General features: G+C 53.7%; 1 protein-coding gene across 2 annotated transcripts in view; it reads right to left on the bottom strand.

Annotated features, from left to right (window-relative positions):
- Positions 1-2034, bottom strand: part of CMKLR1 (chemerin chemokine-like receptor 1) — a 41116-nt gene extending 39082 nt beyond the window's left edge. For both annotated transcript variants that reach the window (XM_036014956.1, XM_036014955.1), the window contains exon 1: positions 1695-2034. The gene's annotated coding sequence lies outside the window, so the exon portion shown is untranslated. The remainder of the gene's footprint in view (positions 1-1694) is intronic.
- Positions 2035-24897: the final 22863 nt, after the last annotated feature.

Here is a 24897-nt window from a genome sequence, read left to right as displayed (position 1 = left end):
TTTTTTTTTTTGGCAACGATTTTTGATCCACGGTCGGTTGAATCTGCCGATGCAGCACTTGCAATACGGAGGGCTGACTGTCCTTAATTAGTAAGTGTTGTTTGCTTGTAATTTTGCACAAAGCTGGTCTTGACGGCTAACCTGTTTAAACCGTGCTAGTGTGAAAATGGGGGGAGTGGAATACTCTCCCCACTTTCAAGAGAGAACACTGGTAAAGGGCTCATACCCTTCATAGACGAAGAACTCTTAAATATCAACAAGAGAAAGATAAACAAGCTAACAGGAAAAAAGAAACAGGAATGGACTTAAACAAGGTCATCATAAAAGAAAAGTGAACAATATGATTGTAAAGCCGAATCAGCGTTAAGAAGAAATGTGGAGGGAGGCCCCAGGTGCTCTCTCCCCTTTCTCATCAGGGAAGCTCTGTCTGTTGATTTTAGGGAGAGGAATGGGGGGGCGGGGCAGAGACAGAGAGAAACATCAGTGTGAGAGAGAGACACCTATCAGTTTCTTCTCATACGCATCCCACATCCTGACCTACCTGTGTGTCCTGACCGGGAATCAAACCCATGACCTGTTGGTGCACAAGCTGACGCACCAAACCACTGAGCAACCCGGCCAGGGCTTATCAGGGAGCTTTAAGAGCTGGATAGCAACCAACAGGCGTGACCCCGGGAGAACACTTCATCCCAGGACAGCGCCGGGAGAGCGTGAGCCGGCACAGCCTTCGGGAACCGGGTGGCCAAAAGCCTCCCACCGCCTTAAAACCAGGCTAACCGTGGACCCAGCAATGTCACCCCTGGACAGGTGTCCAGAGAACACACGCCCAACAATGACACACTAGCGTGGTCACTGCAGGTCTACACTCGCAGGTCTGTACTAGGTGTAATCCTGGGGGAGAAAAAGAAGGAAACAGCCACGCTGAGAGGCCACTGCACCCCGCGGTCGCTGGTGTGGTGGAGGGATGTGGATGGTGGGCGAGGCAGCTCACGGCCCGAGGGGCAGCACAAGAAAGCTACCCAGACGGGCTGCTGGAAAAGCGAGTGGGAGACGCAATGCTCCACCTGGAGGGTGTGAACCTGTAGGATCTTATTAACCTGCATCACCCTCAATATGTTCAATGTGAAGAACCGGGGAAACAACTGGGTGTGTGTTTCCACAGTCACATCCGTGCACGTGCCGGGCGCGACGCAGGCACCTAGCAAACACCGTCAGTCGGTTAGCCAGCGAGCCAGGGAGGGACGGAGGGAGAGGGGCTCCTGAGAGGCCACCTCTGGGTGAGGGCCCTTCTTTTGTCTCTGCCCTGAGAGGCAGTACAGCTCGTGGTAGGCTCTGCAGACCCTCGCGTCACCCCGCTCTCGAGCCCCCAGCCCGGAGCCAGTGCCCTCCCCTCTCTGAGCCTCAGTTTCTTCACCTGGGAAGGGGGGGGGGTGCGGGAGCCCTGCCTCCCTCGTGGGGCCACTGTGAGCAGGAGCAGAGAAACAAGGAAACCACTGAGCTCGCTGCTTTGAGACTGCTGGAGACCTCACTTTTTTAACAAATTAGCACGCCTGACTTTGGAAATCTGAAAATCATCATAGAATTGCGTCCACTTTGATAAAAAGGAAATTGTAAGAAGAGCCAGAGAACCGCTCTCTTGAACTAGTATTCCCCTTCCCTGGCCCCTCCGATGGTGTCAAAGCCAAGCGTGGTACCTTGAGGCTGGTATCTGCCCAGGTCTTCTGGAAGGTTCCCCGAGACTTCAAGCCGCCCAGGGCTGTGCAGGAGACCTGTGCTTCCTGACTTCTTTCTCCCGATCGCACCGGTCTTCGGCTGTGGCTGTTTGCCCAGAAAGCAGTTCCTCTATTTCCTCGAATCCCACAGAGCGCAGCCCCTGCCCTACCCCTAGGGCACCCTCATCCCCGAACAGGCTCCTGGGGAGACCTCCGTCTGTCCTGAGCTCCTTGCTGGTTGGGGCTGCGGTCCTGAATGGGAGCAGACTCTGCCAGAGAAACAGCTGGAGGGAGGAGAGCCGGAGGGAGGGGCAGGAAACTGGCCTGAGTGAGGGTGGGGGCGGCCAGCTGCTGGGAGCAGGGGCTGCGGTGGGGGGGCGGGGGGGGGGGCTGTCCTTGCCAGCCAGGGACCCGGCTGGTGGGCGGTGGCTGGTGGCAACGCCTGCTGGGGACGACCCGCCCCCCACAGTGGCCAAGCCCAGCTGGGAGCCCTGCCCACTGTCTGAGCACAAACCAGGAGCACATGCAGCTGGGGGCGCCGTGCTCCCCACAAGGGCCTCAGGAGCTGCAGGCGGCGGCTGCGGGGAGCGTGAGCAGAGTGAGGAGGAGAGTCCGCCACTCTGGGCTGCCTCCGCACCCCAGGCCTCCGCACACGCTGTTCCCTCCCCCCCAGACGCCCTTCCTGCCCTGTTCCTGGCCTGATGCATAGGCTCCCTCTTTTTCTTTTCCTTTTGTAAATTAGAACAGCAGTGAGGGTTGTTGTTTTTTTTTTTAAGTATCAAATGAACAAAGATTACATTGCTTGATTTCAGAAAACGTTACACGGGAGCAAACATCACATGCATAACTGGAATAAGCACTGACATACAAAGTCTGGAGAGCTGGCCGGGAAAATGCATCAGAACTTTTAACTACATCCAGACCCTGTATCGTTTAAATATAAATCCTGTTTTCATCCCAAACCCTGATGCCCAAGATAAATAATATTATTAACACTTTGATATGAACATACACACACTTATATTTTATATATAAATATGCAATGACCCAGTCAGACCCTCTGGGCCATGTTGTAACCTGAGTTTTCATTCAGTGTTTTATATCTATATAGAGAGATATAAAACCCTCTTTCAAAAGCTGCTAATTATTTCACGAGTCAGGCACCATAGCGTATTCGATCAGTATTTCTTGGTGGTCGATTAGGTTATTTTCAACTTTGTAGCTATAATAACCACATTTACCCAATTATTTTCTTTTAAAAAACTCATAAGAACATATGTATTATTCAAAGGTCTTCTGCTCCCTCTTCAGGTCTCAGCTTGGGGACCACCTCCGGCAAAGCCTTCCCTGCCCCTTGGGGGTGCTCCGGGCTCCCCTGGGCCCCTTGGGCTCCCCCCAGCCATGGCACCCATGTGATATTGTCCCTGCCTGTAAGGGCGCCTCTCCCTGGCCCTGGGAACTCCTCAGGGAAGGGATTATGTTTTGTTCCCTGTTCTGTCCCCAACTAAGCACCTGGCTTATCATCGGCATGGTCCCATGGTCACATCCTCGTCAGTGGCATCATCAAAATAGCTGACAGCCGGGCAGCGTGCTGAGCACTGGCCACCTACCCAGACTGCAGCCCCAGGAAGCAGTTATTGCTTCTGTCCCCATTTTACCAGTGAGGAAATTGGGACCCGGAAAGGTTAAGTGGCTTGCCCAAGGCCAACAGCTGGTCGGGGGGACAGCAAGGGTGGAACCCCAGCTGTCCGGCTCAGGGCCCAGCCCTTCAACCCCACACTAGGGAACGGACAGAAGGGCCTACTGAGCGCGTGTCGCAGACCACGTGCTTCCCGTGGAATCAATCACATGGACCACCACCAGAGCCGGGGGACGAGTCACGTGCCCATTTTCAGATGAGGGCGCTGTGGCCATAGAGGGAAGTCATCTTTTGTCTTGCCAAGGGTGCCCAGAACATGCCCACAGATGCAACTGAACCCAGGTCTGATTCCAGAGCTAAAGCTGCAGAAAATAACTTGTGTGGAGAGGAAAAGAGAAGGGGAAGAGAGGAGAGGATCAGGGAGGGGAGAAGAAGAGAGAGAGAGAGAGAGAGAGAGGGGAAAAAAAGAAGGTAGAAGGAGGAAGGAAAGAATGGAGGGAGGGAGGGAGGGAGGAGGTTCCCCGGCTCTCTTTGGGCCCTGAAAGCTTGGGCAGGTGGGGGGACATGTCCTTTACCATCAGACCAGCCTGAGAACCTCACCTTTCTCTCCCCACCATCCTCGACTATTCAGTGAAATGTGCACTTAAAACTGTGTAGTCTAACTCATTCCTTTCCAAGACACTAAGTGGAAGCGCAGAGAGGTTGAGTCACTTGCCCAAGGTCACACAAGTCCCCAGAGTCAAAACTCAGACCCAGCCTGACTCCAAAGCCCTCTCCTCCCGCCCTGCCACGCTTGCCCAGGGGTCTGAGAGCACCTGCTCCTGCCTTACTGTGCAGACGGGGACATTGGGCCCAGAGAAGGCAAGGGACTCGCCCAAGGTCGCCCAGCAGAGCAGCAGCCCCAGAGTCTGCTGGTCCAGAAGGAGAGGGCATTTCCACAATGCCCAGGGGAATCCAAACATCGCCATCTAAAGGTCGTTCTAAGTAAGGACCAGCGGTCTCAAAGCGGGCAGCAGCAGCCTTGCCTGGGGGCTTGTTGGAACCGCAGACGCTCAGACCCCCACTGCAGACGGCAGAATCCGACCCTCTGGGGGCCGCACCCAACCAGCTGCAGGTTAGCAGGCTGCTGGCAGATTCTGCAGTTGGCTCAAGTTTGAAAACCAGTGATAGAGGCATTTCCGTTAGGAAAACATTCTGGATCCCAGAACAAGTTACCTCGTCAACCCACAGAACAGTGGTGCGGAAGGGAGGCCTTGTGATCAGACCCACCTGATCTCACGGAATCCCTGTCGCCACCACCGTGAGCCGTGTGACCACGGTGAGTCCTTCCACCTTGAGCCTCAGTTTCCTCATCTGCTGTGGACGAGGAGAGGTGGGGTGGGGAGGAGGAGAGAGGAGGAGACCAGAAGGGGGAAGAGGAAGAGGGGAGCGATGAGGGAGGGGGAGGGAGAGGAAAAGGAGGGGAGGCAGCCTTCCAGGACGATCAAGCCCATGTGCGGACCCGAGAAGGGGGGCCAGGTGAATCCCGTCTCTGGCTGGACTTGTGGAAATTGCCTCACACCGCCCCCCCCCCCACTTCAGTGCCGCCACTGCAGGCCTCCTGGAGGCCCCAAGCCTCCCAAGCCAAGCCGAGGCTGAAAGGAGGTTCGGGTTTTATCAGCCAGGAGCCGCATCTGGCAGAGGGAGGACCCTGGGCTCCAGGCCAAGCGGGCCTCTGGATGCCAGAGGTGGGGCTGAAGCACACAGCCCCACTGGGGCCCGGGAAAGAACAGGTGGAGCTGGGCTGGGCTGGAGATGATCAGAAGCCACAGGACCTTGGTCACCATTCTGAACATGGCTAAGTTTGGCTTTTTTTTTCCTCCTTTGCAGTGAAAAAGGGTTGGGGAGGGTGGGATGGTGGTGGTATTTTATTAACAGGATTTTGAAATCCAAGGTCCGACATAGGGACCCTGGGCGTGAGAGAGAGCAGTGGCCTGTTCCCTTGAAGACTGGGTAGTTCCAAGACGGTGGATCAAGCTTCACCTTGATGCTGAACTCCTGGGATCCTGGGACTCTGTGTTTAGGGATCCGGGGGCCACATCCAGGCCTGGCTGGGAAGCACATGATGATTGATTAGCAATGCCTTCCCTGGACCCAGGGAAGGGCGCTTAGCCTCCCTCATCCCACTCTGACCTCCAACAAAAGTCTACCCCATTGGTCCCAGAGGCCAGGGGGCTGGTTCCTGCCTACCCCATCCTGTCCCATGCACTGGGCAGCCCTAGTGTAGAGGAGGACCTTGGTTCCCACTGCCCTTGGTACTTCTGATGGATCTTCCATGCTCATGGGTTCCTCACGCTAGTTACAGCTGAATGGTTTCCTCTGTCTCCCTAGTCATCGGTGGCTCAACTCGGCTGACCAGAGAGGCTCTCAAGTCAGGAAGTCTTCAAAGACGCTTTCTGTGGCGTGAGGATCTTCTGTAAGTCCAAACGGTGCCTGTTTGGGCCTTTCTTGAGGGCGGAGACAGGCCACCCTGGAACTCGGGCTCCACTTCAGCCAGGACCGGCTGCGTGGCTTCGGGCAAGTCGTCTGGTTCCTTCAGCGCTCACGTGACTGAACTATAGACGTGGTTAAATTGTGAATCTTGAGATGGGGAGATGGTCCTGGATTATCCAGCTGGGGCCCATGCAATCCAAGGGTCCTCCACTTGCTAGCTGTGAGACCCAGGAGGATTCCCAAACCTCTCTGAATCCCAGCTTTCTGCTCTGCAGACGGGAGTAGCAAAGCACCCACCTCCCACCACTGTTGGGAAGATGACGTGAGTCGATACATAACAACATGCTTAGAACAGAACCTGGCGCACGGTACTCAAGGACAGTGGATTTCCCCTCTTCTGCTAGGCGTTAAAAAGACCCCATGTGCAAAGGTAGCCCTCTTCTCTCCCCGGGGCACTGCGAGAGGCTGGTTGGGCCCATTCGCTAGAGCACGTGTGATGTGTATAGGGAGTGAGGCTCCGAGCAAGCACTTAATACATGGCGTGGCATCAACACTGTGGGTCATCTCTGGAAGCCCATCTCCCCCACCCTCCCTCCCGCCTCTGGCCTGGCAGCACCTACCGAAGTCTCCATTCCCTCTGTGTTGCCAGCATAGCTGGAGCCGGGTCCCCAGATCGGCTTTCTGCTAGTCCCTGGCTGTGTGAACTTGAGGAAGTGACTCCACCTCTCTGAGCCTCAGTTTCCTCTCGAATGTGGAGCTGCTAACAGCACCTGCCTGGCAGGGCGTTGTGAGAATGAAAGGGGTTAGGTGCTCGCAAGGCTCCCAGAGCAGCGCCCAGCGTCCTACTAGGCCGACGAGGTGCTGGTTTGCAGACTCAAATTCACCATCCTGGTCACTGCTTTCTCCTCCCTGTCTGCCCTCGCCCAGCCCTACCCAGCGACCTACAACCAGTGACTCGGCTTCTTTCCCCTTCGCTGTTGGAAAAGCCCATGGCCTCCTGGATAGCTGGACCTCGATTCTCCAGGTCCTCGGACCTGCCCCTTCCAGAAGAATCTGTATGCATCCCCAAAATATAAGGCACACAGAAACGGACCTGCTAGGCTAGAGGGGAAGAGAACCAGGAGCCACACCCCTCAGCCCCTCCCTGCCCCAAAATCTTCCAATGCATTCATGAACCCCTCCCAACCATCCCCACCACACCCACCTTGGGCGTGGAGATGTTTTCATTTTTTACTGGGATATCATTTCATTTCATTTTTTCATTTTATTTAAACTTACAAAAAAAGTAGGAAGAATTCCCATATGCCTTCACCCTAAGTCTCAGATTCTTTATATTTTGCCCCATCTCATCATTTCCTCCCAGCCTCCCCCCGTCTCTGTCTCTTTGCATGCCTTCTCCTGAGCCCTTGGCCCCCTACGAGAGGCCCAGAGCCCGAAGCCCACCAGCTTATCAAGGGCCCATGGGAGGGATCTGAAACCCGAATTCACGAGTAAGTCGGCCCCAGAACCCCTAAAAGGCGACTGGAAGCTTGACGTTAATAAATGTCTGACTAAATGCCTACAGCGCCTCAGCCGGCCAACGGCTCGTCCACGGCTCTCGCGCCTTTAGAAATAGAACAGCCCAGATCGCAAGAACACAATGAATAATTTAGTCGTCATAGAACTATGCAGTATGAATTATTTTAGAACCTTTCCAGATATGTTTATAAGAAGTGCGTATGTGTACTGGGATCGGTAGGGACATTTCGAGGTTTGCCATGATGTGGGGTGGGGTCCCCGAAAGGTCAGAGACGCCGGGGCCTTCAAAGGCCTGCAAACATGCTCTCCCGGCCCCCGTCTCCGGGAGCCTCCCTCACATCGGACGTCAGAGGGAGATTTTTCCGCGGATTTTAACAAGGAGGCATATGTACCTTTTTATGTGGGTCATTCGAAAAAATTAAAAAATGTTAAAAACACGGAGCAACAGGAGAAATTCGTCATAGCAACAGGGCTGCCTCTCCTATTTTTGAAAAGAGAGCTTCTCCCTCCTCCTTTGAGGACAGAAAGTTTATTTTCCTGCCGGGGCCTCTGACTCAGAGACCAGCCCGGAGCGCAGTCTGCCGCTGCGGGGGAGAGGCAGGAGGGTGGGGGCCCTGGCCCTAGGCCTGGGTGGGTGACGTCCAGGGGTCTCCGACCTCAGAGCCTGCTCAACTGGCCCATCCTCCGGGCACGCAGGTACCCTTGGGTGTCTGGTCACCATCCAGGCCTTCGGCTGGGGTCACCCTCATGCTTCCAGCCTGGCCTTCCTCCTCAGAACAGCCCCACCGTGCAGTGCGCAGCTGAGGCCTGGTACCCCTTCTGTAAACAGGAAAATACTTCCTGAGCAGCGGGTCAACCCCAGGCACTGGGGACCCTCTCTCCTACGACCACCCCATGGTCCCAGAGCTAGAGGGGCAACAATTGTCAAGCCTCAGGGGGCCTTAGATCCTGACTCGGGGGTGTCCTTCACTCGATTAGGGCCCGGGTCCTATTGGATGATCAAGAAACTGTTACCGCAGCCGGAGAGCTTCAAGGTAGCGACTGGGGAGGCTGGAAGCACAGCGGAAGTTCTAATCCTGCCCCACCACTTACCACCATCTGTGTGACCTAAGGCAGGAGGCTTAACCTCTCTGTGCCTCACAGAGGTTGTCATAGAGGGCAATACTAGTAACAGTGAGTGGTGGGGGGATGACTCGTGTTAACCCATATAAGGCACGTAGCACAGTCCCTGGGACACGGCAGACTCCCAGTCATTTCCTACCTCCTGTCCTCTACAGCACTCCATGACCCACGAGAAAGCCCACTCACAGGACCCTAAGCGTCTGACGAGATAGCCTGTGTGTAAACCAACCCCTCCTCCATTTTCCCGGGGTTGCCTCTTCCCAACAGCCTCCCTCCAAGGCGCCAGCACATGGAGGGCTCATAAATCAGAGTTCTCTCTGTGCCGCCCTCCTGCCGGTTCTGAAGCAGCTGGCGGCCTCCTGGTCGCGTCCTCCGCACGTGCCCTGTGTGTGGCATTGGGACGAGAGAGAGGAGACGAGGGCTCAAGGGTTCCTCCAGAGCTCAGCAAAGGAAGCCCGTGAATTATTCACCCAGAAGGCCATCTTCCTGTCTCGGGGTGATTCACCCCTGCGGGAGGCAGGCAGGAAGGGGGACGGATCTGCCCATCTCCACTGGTTTAACAGGCCTCGGGTCGTGTGCCACGGAAAACTGCACAAGCAGTTCACATGCAGCGTGCAGACCCCCCAGGGCTGACGATCATGGGTGGCCACGCTCTTGGCTTCATTTCCTGCCCACAGATGTCTACCTTGGTTTTCGCTGCTTGAGGCCTCTGGGTTCCCAAAACCCTAATGGGGCTCTGACATCATCCGAGACCAAGCTCCGCGCAGCCGCCCGCAGCCCCGGTCTGGACGGGAGGTCGCCAACCTGGTGAGAGCCAGGCTCCCCGAGGCCTCCCTTCTTCTGCTCACTCACCCTATTCCTTCCCAACACAGAGCTGGCAAGAGCCAGGGCACAAATGCCCCGCTGAGATTCAGCAGATGTCCCCAGGGCAGTCCAGGAACAGGAAAGGACTTCTTCCAGGGCTGTGGGCTCTGTGAGGCCTGGGACCACATCTGCTGGGCTTTCTGCTGCAGCTGCTGTTCAAATGTCAAAGCCTGCGAGTAGAAATCCTAGATTATAGGTCAAGCTGCAAGGGGTTATGTCATTAAAAGGACACAACTATGACAATGACATCTCTTCTTTTCATTCATTAGAATATAACAACGACCCTGAACCTGGCACCCCTGCCCCCACCCACCTCCCGCCCTGGGAAATCTACTGATGGTCTCCAGAGGGGCCATAAACACATAAAACTTACATTGGGGGGCAGTGTGTGGCACAAGGTTTTCTGAACGGGCAGGTCCAACCGTTAAAGAGGGTTCCGGAATCTTAAAGGGGTAAACACATGAGACCAGAGATCTGATCCACAGTGGTACCTCCAGGGCTACGCGAGTGCAACACGGAGGTTCAAGAAGTGTTTGCGGGATGAATCGATCCTGGAATGACGGCGGGAAGCCGCAGACTTCCTGGTACAGTCAAGCCCCACCGCTCTGGACCGACCTGAATGGACTCCTTTCTGACAGCAGGAAGGGAGGGGTGGATGAACGGTGCCAGCGAGAGTGGGTGGTGACTGGTGTGGAGCGAAGCCCACCGCTGGCCAGCAAAAGGTTCTCGGAGTTTCTGTTTCCTGCCCTGTGCTCTGCAAAGGCCTCCCTAAAAAAATACTTTCCAGAAGGAGTGGTTTCTCTTCCCAGAGAGCTGTTGTCTGCACAGGAAAGGAATGAAACTGCATCTCTTGGCCCTGGCTCAGCGGCTGAGATGGCTGGAGCGCCTTCCCAGAAACCGAAAGGTTGAAGGTTCGATTCCTGTTCAGGGCACATAGCTGGGTTGTGGGTTTGATCGCCAGTCAGGGCACATATGGGAGGCAACCAATCCATGTTTCTCTCTCATCGATGTTTCTCTCTCTCTCTTTCTAAAAATCAATAAACGTACCCTTGATGAGGTTAAATAAGTAAATAAGACTGCAGCTCTTGAAAGGTATGCTGGTACCCAGCTGGCGTAGCTCAGTGGATTGAGCGTGGGCTGCGAACCAAAGTATCACAGTTCGATTCCCAGTCAGGGTACATGCTTGGGTTGCAGGCCATGGCCCCCAGCAACCACACATTGATGTTTCTCTCTCTCTCTCTCTCTCTCTCTCTCTCTCTCTCACTCCCTTCCCTCTCTAAAAATAAATAAATAAAATATTAAAAAAAAAAAGAAAGGTATGCTGGAAGCTGGTTAGCCATCCCTTCTACCTGGACTTACCTCTGATGGACCTCACATTTTCTTCCCCAGACCAGGTTCTTGCACAGCGAACCCGGGACCAGCTAGACACTCATCTTACAAGTCAGTGAAATTCAGTAAATGTTCAGTGAATCCAGACAGGAAGTTTTTGTCATAAGTAACAGCAGCAGAGGACACAGCCAATAGGCTCCTGATGCACCGCAGGGGTGGGGGGTGGGCAGAGGCGGGTACATGGGCACTACCTCTTCTGAAAGCAATGTCCCGAGTGTCGTAAAAGCACTCATGCCCTTGGGCAGAGAGGTTGCACTTCTCGGACTTTGTCCTAAGGAAACCGTTAGCACTGTGCACAGATTTATTCAAAGAGCTATAGCGTAACACGATTAATAATGATAGTAAATTACCTGGGAACACAAGTGTTAAATTATGGCATGCCCATATGAGACATTAAATTCATAAAATCATGTCTTGAAAATCTTCTTGAGACTTCATAAAAATTTAAAAAAAAAAACTTTTGTGCTTCAAAGGATATCATCCAGACAGCGCAAAGAAAACCCACAGAGTGGGAGAAACTATTTGCAAGCCGTCAATCTGACAAGGCACTTGGATCTCGAACATGAAAGAACTTTTACAACTCACTATAAAAAGACAACTCCACCGCCCGACTGAAAAGTGAGAAAACCATCTAAATAGACGTCTCTCCGGAGGAGACACACACAGGGCCGATGGGCACATCAGAAGATGCTCCACGGCCTTAGTCGTCAGGGAAATGCAAATCCAAGCTGCAGTGAAAAACCGATCGCACCCACGAGGAGGGCTGCCGTAACAAGCATGGGACCGAGTGGGGGGACTCGGGAGTCCTCACGCACGGCTGGTGGGAAGGAAAATGGCGTGGCCCCTGTGGCGAACAGGCTGGCAGTCCCTCCAAAGGAGAATCAGAGCTACCCTGGGACCCGGCAGCTCCACCCCTGGACAGACACCAAGAGAAGCAAAAACTTATGTCCGTGCAAAAACGCGTACACAAATGTTCATAGCAGCATTAGTCACAACGGCTAAAAATGGGCCCAACACCATGGGGTCTATCCATACAACAGACGATTGTCCAGCGATAAAAACACGGAAAACTGATGTTTGCTGCAACAAGGATGAAGCGTGACAGCGTTATAGAAACGAAAGAAGCCAGACACTGAGGGCCACATGTTGCACAATTCCATCTATGGCAAATGTCAGGAGTAAGCAAACCCATAGAGACAAAAATAGGTTTGTGGTTGTCAGGTGCAGAGAGAAACAGGCAAGAATTGCTAACGCGTAAAGGGTCTCTTTCTGAGGCAACGAGAATGTTCTAAAATTGATGGTGGTGATAGTGACACACTTTTATGAACATACTAAAAACCATGGAAACATACATTTTAAGTGAGTGAATTGTATGACATGTAAATTATATCTAAATAAAGTTATGTTGTATGTAATTATGTAATACATGTTATAGATGAAGTATATTGTATATAGTACACAATGTATAGGTATCTATTAAGTGTATGACATGTCTGTAATATATAACACATATCAAGTCAATGACACTTGGGGAGTCCTGTATTTAAAAATGTCTCGGGGAGCATCTGAGATCTTGGTCCCCGGCAGATGTCATCAGTCTGGCTCCAATACACTCACAAAAATTCTCCTAAAAAGTCTTGAAGTCGACTGATACTGCTCACCCGCGCCCATCAAACGTCAGAGAAGCGTGAAATGTCAGAGACCCCTCTGCGGGTCCCAGCTCATCCGCTCATTTTCCGTTTAAGCCTCCCGTCTCAGTTATAAAATTCAGGTACATTTTGCCTTCCACTTCACAATGTGGCCATGCTAATTTTAATAGAAAAATAATGTATTTTCCCCAAGTCCATGAATACAAATCCTTGATCCTCTAGGAAAAAAGAAGAAATATCTAGAAAAGAAGGAAAAATATTTAGTGACATGGGGGAAATGGTCATAACGTAATGGTGGGTGTGGGGGAAAAGCAGGTATAAAGCTCTGTTTATAGGATGTGAGCATCCTGGGTGGCTGGGGGGGGGGGGGGGCGGGAATACATATGTATGAAGAGAAAAAAGACTGGAAGGAAATGTGCCAAGGTATTATTAGCAGTGGTTATCTCTGGATGGTGGGACTGCAATTTTTAAAAACTTCTTAGTACTGTTTTCCTTTCCCATATTCTTCATGAAGGTTGCTTGCAGAGTATTACAGAATAAAAATGTTTTAGTCCAACAGATGAGACCCAGGCGGGAAGACATGAGGTAATGTTTTTCTGAAGACGGCTTGGCAAGCCCGCGCTCTGGTGAGCACATGCGCACACCCCCGGGATCGCAGCTGGGCCCGGACTAGAACGACACGAGCACACATGGAGGCTCCCAGCATCCCCTGCTCTCTGCAGGTGCCGGCGCAGAATGTGGATTTACTCCCAGGGGAGAGAGGAGACCAGAGGCTTTGCAGAGTTCCGGGAAGAAAGACAAGCAGATCACCATTACACGACAGCAGCTGGAGGAGCAAATAAGGACTGGACGTGATGTCAAGGGCAGAGCTCCAGACGGGGCGGGTATCAGGAGATGCGGTTGCGAGCCTCTGCTGTGCTTCGGCCTGGCCGGATGACCTTAGTCGAGTCACCTTCTCTCTCCAGGCCTCCGTTTCCCCCTCTGGAAAACGAGGGCGCTCCGCCCTTCTAGGTCTGATGGCTGAAGAGTTTGTGGTCTCACATCTGCTTTGTTTCCACCATCCATGCAACAAACAGTTTGAAGCCCTTTATACTGCCTGCCCCGCACAGCCCCTGCCCCCACAACCGCAAGGGACAAAGGGGCAGAATCTCTACATTGACACGTGACATTTTTCAAACCACCTAATTGAGAAGACTCTCTGAAGACGGCAGAGGGAGCAAACAGCATCCCCCACCCGCTGCGACCGTGCACCGGGTCAAGCATGAGGGTGTTATTGAGCATCGAGCAGGTGCCAGCCGCTGATGCCATGGCCATGAGTAAGACAGACCCTGTCTCGCTCTCTCGGGCTTACAGGATGGACGATGACCACAGGTGACAGACTGCCTGTCCTGTTCCAGCCGGGGATTCACGTATAACACTGTTTTTATAACCCGTGTCCGTCCTTTGAGGCTGATACTATCATGCACATTTCACAGCTGAGAAAATGTTGACTTAAAAGAAGTGAAGAGCTTTGCCCCAGGTCACAGAGCAAACAAGTAGTGACACCAGGGTCCCCACCCTGGTCAGTTGCACCTCGGAGGTACCTGTGATTTGTCAGTGGTTCTTAACTTTACAGTTTAGGTGTGGGGGCAGAAGACCTCAATTAAGACTCAATCCCAACCCTTTTGATTTGGCTGTAAGGAAGAGCCGGAGGAAACCAACGTGATACCGAAACATCAAGCCTGCGATTGGCTTTCTTAAGAGCAAACTGTGAGCTCATACAGATGAATTTCTATGATAACGTAATGCCCTGGAATATGAACAAGGTACTGAACAAATATTGAATCACAACATAAATTACACTCTTTCGATTCTTTCCCAACCCTTCTCCTTGCGCCTAGGAAAAAGTCTCAATTTAGTGCTGACACCCTCTCCCACACTTCCCAATCTCCCTTTCTGACACAAAGAACAGGCATTATTAGTCTCCGAGCCTTGGGCAGGCAGCTGTGTCTAGCTAACATTTAATAACATTGTTTTATTTTCCTTGTTTACTGGGTGGGAGCTAGTTTATGGCTACCTTCTATTTGAGAAAAGCAAGAACATAACTGGTTTTCTATTTACTGTGGTCATCTAAATTTTCCCTTTGAGCTACATGCACAGATATTTTTCATGAGTACCTTTACTGACATTTTAAATGAGATTTTTAAAAATATGAAATTCATGACACCGTAGAGGTGGTACACAAGCAGGGCAAAAATTCAAATGGTGGCACCGGAATGACGAAGGCTTGAGCAACGCTGCCCCATGAAATTAAAAGTAACCCAGCCATGTAATTATATTGCCCTGAAAGTATATTGCAAGTTACCTAAATAGCACCAATTCACAGTAGCCCATCACTATTAAAGTGCATTTTTGAGGGCTTACGTATGCGGTTACTTTAGCAACAGAGCTATAACTGAATCATATTCAAACCACAAGACATACGTGCCTGAAAGCCTAATTATTGGTAAATTATAGACCTAAGAAATACAGCCATGCCTCACTGCACACTGCAGGGTCCCTCATGGAAATGGGATAGAACACATCTACCCAGAAGCCATATGGAAAGGAAGAGCCCTTTCCTCAATTGTGACCCCCTCAACCACCTGTGCATGCAGAACTGCTCTTATTCATGTATTCACTGATTTAGTCATATGAGCCATCATTCACTGTAATTTTAACCGAAGCCACCATGTGCCCTGCAAATACAATGAAGGACCCCGGTGAGCCTCCAGTCCGGAAGGGGGCGCTAGACATCACGCCCAACCTCACATGCCTGAGTGTTCGCCTTCTGGGTTGTGTAAAGAGCACCATTCTTTGCAAACGTATAAACCTGCCTCTCCTGGGGTGAGTCACAGAAGGCTTCCTGGAGAAAGTGACCAAGTTGAGACCAAAGCAGGAATAGGAATTAAGCAGAAGGGGTGGGAGAGAAGGGGGAGGTCAAGGGCAGGACATCCATATAAGTGAATGAGCTCTCACACCCCAGGCGCCCCCTCACACGGTGAGCATCTCTCCTGGGGCATCACCCAGATGTGGGTGACCCTTGCATCCAAAGACGTGTGTCCCACGTGCCTTGGCCCCTGAATGCAAGCGGGGCGGGGTCTTTAGTGGGGACACGGATATCCAATCCCAACACTGAGGAAAAACGGAGACGGTGAGTGGGGTCTCCAACATCAGCCTCCCTGTGGGATTTGAAAGAGTGATTTCGACCACTGAGAATTTTTATCGTGGGCACCAACGCAGCGGTTCCCAGCACGGGCTGCACTTGGGGCTCTGGAGAGCTTCCAACTCTCCAAGACCAGGCCACGCCCAAGCCACGCCCAGGCCACGCCCCATCATTCCGTTGGACTCTCTGGAGGTGGGGCCAGAGACCCCTGAGGTTTAAATCTCCCCAGGGGAGTCCAGGTGTGTGGCCAAGGCTGAAAACTACATAGAAAACTTAACCCCTGTAGAAGATTTAGATCGACAAAAACTTATGAGCACCTACTATCCATCAGGCACTGGGCCAGGAGGGTGAGGAGGGGGGGTGGTAAGAATCAGATCCCATCGTCAGTTAAGAATCACTACAAAAGGCTTCGCCCACTTTGAATGAATATGCGCCAGAGCCAAGATCAAGCTGAACAGTGCTCTGGGCACACGAACCGCCTGGGGAATCCGGGTAAAATGCAGGTTCTGACTCAGCAGGTCTGCGCTGGGGCCCAAGAGCCTGCACTTCTTACAAGCTCCCTCCTGTCTCCACTGGGCCAAGAGCTGCCTGTGGGTGGCAGGGTTCTGAAGGAGACCGGTCAGCTCCCACGTCTTCTCCCCATGGCTCCTCCACCCCTCTGGCGGTCCTGTGCAGCCCCCAGAGGGTCACCAAGCACGGGGAAAGGACACAATGCGGCCTGCCCGGTGTGGACACGTGTCTCCAAAATCCTGTCACAGCCCCTGGTCCCCACCCCACACTCACCCCCAGAGCATGGGGTAGACTTTAGGAAGAAAGAGAAGAGGGCAGGGTGGGAGACGGGTGCTGGATTGTCGTTACTAGTAGACCACCTGCCCACAGCAGCCCCAAAGGCAGCCAAGTACAAGAAGAGGCCTGAGATCAAAACATCCGGAGGCTCTCCTGCAGCAAGTCTTTGAGTCTTCGTGTCTAATTGATCACTTGTCCTCGGCAAGTCAATTGCGTTCTTTTTTAAATCTGCACTCCAAGGGTGAGGGATGGGGCTGAAGCGGAAAGCAGGAAGATCTTTGGAGTGAATTCTTGGGGAGGGGAGGGGGGGGTCAGCAGGGCCAGGAAGGAGTGGATGGGGGCACGGAATGAATGCCAGCAGAGGCCAGGCTACTCACAGGAACGGGTGGACCTCGGGGGGGTGGTGAACAGAGGGAGCCCCAGGCCTGGGGGCCGAGTGGAGACCGTGGTCCCCGACCACCCTAACAAACAGGGTGGCGGCTACTCAGCTCAGCCCCTCCTGGCCTGGCAGAAATGCAGACCTATTTGTGTGTTTGTGGAAGATTTGCCAGATCTTCCTTTCAGTTTTGAAAATCGCTAAAAATATAGTTTCTTTAAACACAAAATCCCCTGGCTTGTGGTGTCAAATTGTGACACCGTGCCATCCGCCAAAATATGTCCATGGGCCACAGACAAAATGCAGACTGCCCGTGTGGAGCTTCTGCAGTGCAGACCAGGCGACAGGGATCACCTGGAAAGTGAACCAGCCGTGGGCCGGGACTTCCTCAGGATGCTCAGAGCTGCAGAATGTGGGCGAGCAGCTTCCTGACCACAAGGGAAGTGGCCCCCCACAGACCTCCGGAAATCCCTGGGGGGAACACCGAGGGCAAGTGAGGTCCTGCAAGTAGGGGCTGAGGGCCCTTGTAATTTGGTCTTAACTGTCCCTGCAGCCTCATTTGCATAACGCCCGGGACATTCACTCTATTTACAACAATAATAGAACAATACTATTGAGCGCATACTGTGTGCTGACATCCTACAAGTTCTCTGTGTGTACTAACTTGTCTAATCCTCTAAACAACCCTGTTACTATTATCCCCACTTTACAGGTGAGGAAACTGAGGCTCAGTGAAGTGACTTACCCAGGGTTACACGACTATGAAATGGTAGAACCCGGACTCAGACCTGGATGGCCTGGCTCCAGACAGAATCCATTCTCATAACTATTTATAGCCCCGTGTCTCTTCATTCCCACAGAGCTCCGCACACATCGGACCTGGAGCTCCGGGAAAGTCTGTTACATTGAAACTAAGTCTCTGTGAATTGGATCTACTAGAATTGGATGCTATCATTTCAACCAAGCTTATGTTTCTCTTTCAAGAACTGGCTGATGGTTTCCGCTGAGGCAGGGTCCTCGCCCGGGGAATGTCCTCATAGTTGCATTCAGTTGGTGCTAAATCACCCAGGCACCGTCTGCAAACAGAAGGGGCTCCGGGGCTTCCCCTGCCTCCCCCTGCCATCCTTCCGGACTCTGCAGCTTCTTCCTGTCTCACTGCCTCCCCCGCCCCCACCCCAACCCCCCACCTACTCCAGCTCTGGGCCTCCCTCCTGGGACCTATCTCAGCTGTATCCCCAGAAGCCTGTCTTATTTAGCAATGGAGCCTCCGGAGTAACTTCTCAAGCTGTGGATTCCATCTGAAGCAGGGGGAGCGGGTTACCTGCCCAGAGCTAAGCCCTAGATGCAAATTCCACCTGTGGGAGTTCCGTTTCCCCGCCCACTGCTCATCGTGTGGGAAACACACGCCGGAAACAGGACAGTGTTGCCACGAGGCTGCTGTTGCCGAGACCGGCCACTGAGCCCCGGTGCAGGCTTCCCGTCCCGTGGCTCTGGCTCCAGACACGTTAACAGACATTCATTCTTCTCCCAAGTATCTGTTGCACCTGCTGTGTCCTGAGCACTGAGGTGGGTGCGAGGGAAGCAGCACAAAATCAGGGATGCCTGTGCAATTTACAATCAAGAGGTCAAAGGTCCTCTCTGGACTTCGGCTTCTTTTTCCCTAAGTGGGGGTGCTCAGAAAGAGGTACGTTCACCTCGGAAGTCCCCGTCCTCCGCTGTGCGGCTAAGCCCCACCCCCGGGAGAAAGGCCTCGCGCGGGAATCACGAAGGGGGAGTCAGGGTGCGGCCTCTGGCTGTCTGTCCGTGACGAGGTTGCTTCCCCACCTGGGCCTCAGTTTCTCGATCAGTAAGATGAAAGGGCTGACAGCGTGATTTTAAGGACTCGTCTGGCTCTGACCGTCTGTGACTCTCAGGTCAAACAGCCTGTGATTCTCGCAGGACACCGCCCTGTGACCTCAGCAGGACCATTGTCCCGTCGGGGAGCAAAGCCCCTCCTTACAGGGCACTTCTCACCCTGAAAAGCAGCAGAAAGGGACTCACTTCTCGCCAGGTGAGCCTGAAGGGGTGAGGGGGCCCCTCCTAGGAGCTGCTCTCCCAGGATGCCCAGAATCACTGAATTTATCTTCCCCATCATGCTCTTAATCTCTGAAAAATTGATGGCACGACCGTTGCTGCCTACAGAACACAGCTGACCCGTCACCAATAAATCAGGAAGGGGGTGACGCGTCGGAATAAATGATAGCCCCTCGGATCAGCAGGCAGGCCGTCTGGGGATGTTCCACGGACGTTCCCTGGGAGAGAGCTAAAGCCACGCTCTGCCAGCGGGCGGGGCAGGCCTTGCTGAGAAGACCCGGAGCTGGAGAGACCAAGAGGCTGCCGGAGTCCGGCCCGGGGACTTGGACAGAAGCAACAGCTTTCCTTAGGAGAAATGGCCCCTGAAAAAAGAGGGAAAGGTGTCTCAGGGTTAAGAAAAGAGACATCAATGCAAACCTCAATCACAATCCCAGTTTTTCCGAAAATCCCCTGCTGGGCCAGTTTCTCTACTCATGAAGCCGGGGCGGGGGCATGTCCCACTAAACAGAGACGTGCCCTGCTCTTGGCCTTGGACTTTTCAGTGGGGACCGCTGACCGATCCCATCTTACAGAAGAGGGAACCGAGGCCCAGGAAGGCGAAGTGACTCACCTGAGGCCTCACAGCAAGGTGGGACTCAGTCCACCCCTGACGCCCCCGAGGGAGAACCCCGGGCTCTGCCTGGCTGCTTTTCTGCTACTCTGAGCTGAAACCCCGTAGGCGTCCCAGCTGCACACCCCGCCCAGGAAGCTGGTGGTTTACCGTCTCCTGACACATCCCCACTCTATTCCATCCGCTGTGGGGACTGAGAAACAGGCAGACAGGCGGCCCCTGCTGGGGCTGAGGATGCTTAGGCATCAGTTCAGAGTGGGTGCCGCTTCCAAGGTCATCCCGTGTCCAGCCAGGGGCTGTTTGGGCATTCCAGCTGGCCCTGGATCGTGGGAAGCAGGCTGTGCTCAGAAACAGGTGAGGAGATGCAGTTAGAAGTGACCTGTACCAGCCCCTCGCCGACATGTGGGTCTCAGAGAGGTTCTGAGTGCGATGCCTGCGGCTCCCAGCTGCCCTGCCTCGGACTCAGAGGGCCCACGTCCTGGGGGGGCTCAGGTGGCTGCCCCTGTCCCTCACCACACCCTGCCCACCGGGAACTCCCGGTGCAGAGCCCTGGGTATCTTCATGACTCCCCCACACCCACAAAGGCGCCATCCTTGGCCTTTAGAGCTAAACCATTTATAAAAAAAAATATTTTAAAGACATCTAACTTTCCTTCAAAGTCTCACCCATAATCCCACTGTAGGAAACGGGGAAGGCAGTCTCAGTGCCTGCCCACCTGGCTGCCCCTGGCCTCCCTAGGCAGCCCGGGCCCTTCCACAGAGCCCGGGGCCCCTGGCAGTGCAGCTCGCACACCGCTGCGCTAGTGGGGTCCACAGAGAAAACGCCTGGGCCAGGGCTATGCAGGGAGGCAGTGCAAGAGTGGGCCCTTCCCGGGGGGCTGCTGGGGGCCCGGCCAGGAGGCAACGGCCTTCTCCTCCGACCAGCCAGAGTCCTGTGCTGGGCGTGTGCCCCCAACCAGTGTATTTGGGTGGATTTGTTAGTTAGCGGTTGGTTATTTGATCGGTCCATTGGTCTGTGGGTTGGTTAAATGATTTATTAGTTGCTCATTGGGTGGTTGAATAGCTGGTTGTCTGGTTGACTAGTCCCTTGATTAGTTGGCTGGTTGGCTGGTTAGTCAGTTGGTTGGTTGATTGCTAGTTGGTTCTTCAATTCCTCAATTTCACGGCTAGTTAGCTGGTTAGGTGGTCAGAGCATTGACTGACTGGCCAGCTGGCTGATTAGAGGATGGTGGGTCCACTGTGTGACCACCTAACTGGCTGGTTGAACATCAGCGAGCAGTTGAGCTCCTAGTTGCAGATCGTAGTGCTTCGGGAAAGGCCCGAGACTCGAAGTAAGCGTACAATGGAAGAGGCACCAAGCAGATGGCCTGAGAGACAGGGAGGGTGGCGGGGGACAGGGGAGAAGGGACAGTCTGTCAGAGACTCCAGGAAGAGTAAAGGCAGGAAACACAGCAAAGTAATTGTTGCCAGACCCTGCTTGTTCACTTCTCCACTCGGGAGGCAAACCCATGAGACGACGAATGTGAGTGTCCTGGACCCACTGCCAAGCCCCTACGCCTGCCGGGGGTCGTCTCCCACTCCTTCGAGGTCTCCAGTGCCTCCTGGGCCCTCCCACCCCTGCCGCCAAACAGCCCTGCTCTTCAATCCTTCATTCACCCTGGGGTCAGTGATGGATGGCACACCGTTTATGTGATTATGTGAATGTAAATATATGTGTATTTAAGGGGTAGAGCCTTAATGGGAGCATTTCAGTCATCCTACCACAGAGGACGTTGGGGCTGGAAGGCAAGACCGCTGTGGTCCCAGGAATCACGGCCCCTGAGCAGCATCTACTCGGAGCTGCATTTAAGGGAACAGTTCATGTGATCCTCACAACTACCATCTGTGCTAAGCGTTGGTATGATCTCCATCAAAAAGATGACAAGCCTGAGACTCAGAGAGGAGCAGTGACCCAAGGTCCCACAGCTGGAGAGTCGGAGGCCCGGACCTGAACCCGGTCCCCCGAGTATAAGCTGCACCCTCTTTTACGGCCTCAAGATCGCCCAGATGTAGGAGCCACACCACACCCTCCACAGCCTGCCACTCTCCAACCCTGCAGCCCCTTCTCCCACCATTTGGGGTGCTGGATGCCAGTCTCGGACCCAGTGGGGAGCCCCAAGCAGCACCCACCAAGCAGCACCCGCCAACAAGCCAGGGCCACAGAGGCAGCACACGCCGCACAGCAACCACGACTGCCAAGGGAGTGCCGTGGGCCCGCTGCTCCCGGCCCTGCCTGACGATCTCTGAACTCGGTTCTGAAGCCGCAGTTAATACGAAAACTCCCAGCTGCAGCCACTCCGCGCACTTATTTGCAAGATTAATGGCAGATACAAAATTGCCTCTTCACCTTGGGACTGGCAGGGAAATCTGGAGACTGCCGTGTGACAGGCCCATAAATATTCCTCGAGGCCACTCCTGCGTTTTGTCACGCCCTTTGTTATCCGAACGCCAGGTCTTTCGGTCCTCGCTTTGCAAGGCCGAGGGGGACGCGCCGGGGAGGGGTGCCACTGGGTCATTGTCATCAAGAGGAATTTCAGGCCTCCCCCTCCCTGCTCCCCTCTCTGTTCACCCTCCCCAGGGGTGTGGGAAGAGAAAATGCTGAAGAGGCGGGGGGAGGGGGAGCACAAATGGCTTCCTCTCAGATATCCCTCCTTCAGAGATCAGATTTAAAGGTTTAATAAAACGGTAAGAAGAGCAGTACATTAGCTCACCAGTATTACGGGCTCACTGTGAGCCAGATACTTCCCATTGTCCCGCTTCCTTTAGGCAGCAGCCCCATAAGTATGGAACGGTTCTTCCCCCCATTTTGCAGATGAGAAGACTGAGGCACAAGAGCTCACGTTAAGTGGAGGAGCCCGGACTCGAACCAGCGCCATCGGACCCCAGAGCCTGAGCTCTTCCCTACAGTCCGCATCATTCTCGCTCCATGCATCTGACTAGGGGCTTCTCTTGGGGGGCTTTTCAAGGTGGTCCCCGGTCAGGACTCCAGGAGGGAGGAAGGTCCTGGGAGTCTCCAGAGCTGAGCTGAGCCTGCCTTTGGGCGTCGCCATTTCCGTTCAGATCCCCACCTAGGCTGTCTGGTGACAGGCATTAGGGTGACAGGCATTAGGGTGCCTGCTGCATGCTGGGAGCAGGGGGCCAGGAGGCTAGGTAGGAAGGGCTGGGAGAAGACATAGGAGCTTCGACTACCCAGTATTCATTTAGATCTGATTTAATAAGTGGTAAGGGGCTGGTGTTGATGTATTCATGCATCCAGCAAACATTTATTAAGCACCTGCATGACTGGTCATTAATCACCGGAGGCCACTTCAGAGTTGCGCCACCACGGGAACGTGCTACAGACAAACTCGGCTTCCTGCCACACCTTCTCACCACGGTACCTTGCTGAGCAGGAGAACAGACAGGGGCCAGAGTTAAGTTTTGCACCTTCGCCCTGTTAACACATCCTGTCTTTACACACGAGTCTGCTCCGTACCCCATGAGAAGAGTGAACAGGGCATCACGGTCCCATTTTACAGATGGCAAAGCTGAGGCAGGGGACGTGGAGATGACCTGCTAGAGGGTGGGCTCCGATAGGCATGCAGACCCCAGTCTGCATGTCTGCCTCCTGCGTTCCCTCGCAGGGCACTGAGGTCTCTAAATGCCATCTGCCGGGAGGCACCTGGCCCGCAGAGACATCCGGCGTCCCTGGCACCGGCTCAGAGGGCTGCCTTCCCCCTGCGGAGGCAAGGAGCCCTTTCGTTTGGCACTCCACCTGCTATTTTCCACGCGGGCGGGTTTGAATCTTGCAGATAACGGACACCTAAGTGTCCCACCACCCTGGGCAGCCAAAGCTCAAAGCCCGGGAAGAAGGGGCTCCAGGCCACGCCTTGTGCCCAGACACAAAGGGACGGACCCCGAGCTCAGGATGCAAGTGGCTGAGAAACCAGGAATCCTGTACAAAGCCGTGGGGGGCTGGGTGGGCAGCAGAGAGGGTGGTTCCTGCATGTGGTCTGGGTGCCCACTGGGAAAGCACAGTGGGTCATCCGAGGCCCCGGGGAAGAACCCCCCTGCTTGCCACTGGGTCTGGGCCTGTTTCTTTGTAGCCAGGCCTGGCCCTTCCCTAGCTCAGCTCTGCAGCTCCCAGGCTCCCGCCTGGGCTGGGTTCTGCCTGGATCCCACCAATGGGAAACTCAGGCGGGAAATCTGAGGTGGGGGGAGGAGCCAGGATGCTTCTCCTCTTCCTTCCCTGCTTTGGGTGCGAGTCCGACAATGTTGGACTTCTTGGTGGCATCCGTTTCCCCCAAGACAAACCCACTGTAATACCAGGTGCCCCTGGCTCCTGGGCACCAGTAACACCACCCCTCCCTCCGGTCCCAAGGACCTCCTGCTCTTGCCAATCTCTCAGGCGTCCCTCAGCTTAGTTTGGGTCCCTCTCAAAGCAGATCCTGAAACAAAGACTCGGGCGAAGGCAGATTGTCTCAGAAAGAACAAGTGAGGGAGAGGGGTAGTAAGACGGGGAAGGGAGACAACCACTAAAGAGTGTTAACGACACTTGTTAACGAGCAATGACCTGGACAGACAACTGGGCTCAGTGCCACTGGGGCCCTCCTGAGAATTATTGGGAAGCCAACCTCTGAGTCAACCCCCGGGGGAATGGGAAATTGTGTCCTTTCCGTACTAAATTCCTTCTCCACTGTTTCCCCTGCCGCCCACCAGGTGTTTTACCTCTCACACCTCCGGACTAGCCCGCCAGCTCCCAAGTCTGGGAGGAAGGCTTCGAGCGGAGGCCAGAGTTGCAGGGGCTTGAGGCGGGGTTGAACACATACCGCACAAAAGCAGGCCTGCAAATGGCCAGTAAGGACGTGGACAGGGTAAGACCACCACGAGGTAACACCTGCACCCACAAGAGGGCTGCAGTCGGAAAGCCCGATAGTGTCAAGTGCTGGTGAGGGTGTGGCACAACGGGGACTCTCCTATACTCCTGGTGGGGATTCTAAAAGGTACAACCACTTTGAAAGAATGTCTGGCTGTTTCTTATAAAACTGAACGGGCACATATTCTAAGACACACCATCTCTCTCTCCCAGGTATACACCCAAGAGAAATGCAAACACACATCCACACAAAGCCTGCGTGCCAATGTTTTTAGCAATGTTATCTGTAACAGACAAAGTCTGGGGACATCCCATGTGTCCACTCATAGGGAAAAGGGATGAAAAATGGCGATATAGTCATGCAGTGGGATGCTACTCAACAGTAAAAATGAGCAATTACTGATACATGCAATTACATGGATGAACCTAAAAAAACAAATGCCAGTGAAAGAAGCCTGGAGGAAGAGATGGTGTTAGGGAACCTTCTGGAAGAATAGGAATGCTTCCTATCTTGAGCTGAGTGTTTGGTTATGTAACCACACAGAAACTTTATTTCTTTAATATGACCTTTTTCTCCTTGGTTTTCCTTTTTACTCAGACTGGCCTCAGC

Source organism: Phyllostomus discolor, chromosome 13 (assembly GCF_004126475.2).
Source record: "Phyllostomus discolor isolate MPI-MPIP mPhyDis1 chromosome 13, mPhyDis1.pri.v3, whole genome shotgun sequence".
Classification (NCBI taxonomy): Eukaryota; Metazoa; Chordata; class Mammalia; order Chiroptera; family Phyllostomidae; genus Phyllostomus; species Phyllostomus discolor.
Note: the sequence above shows the minus strand (reverse complement) of the source record. Positions and strands in the feature narration are given on the sequence as shown.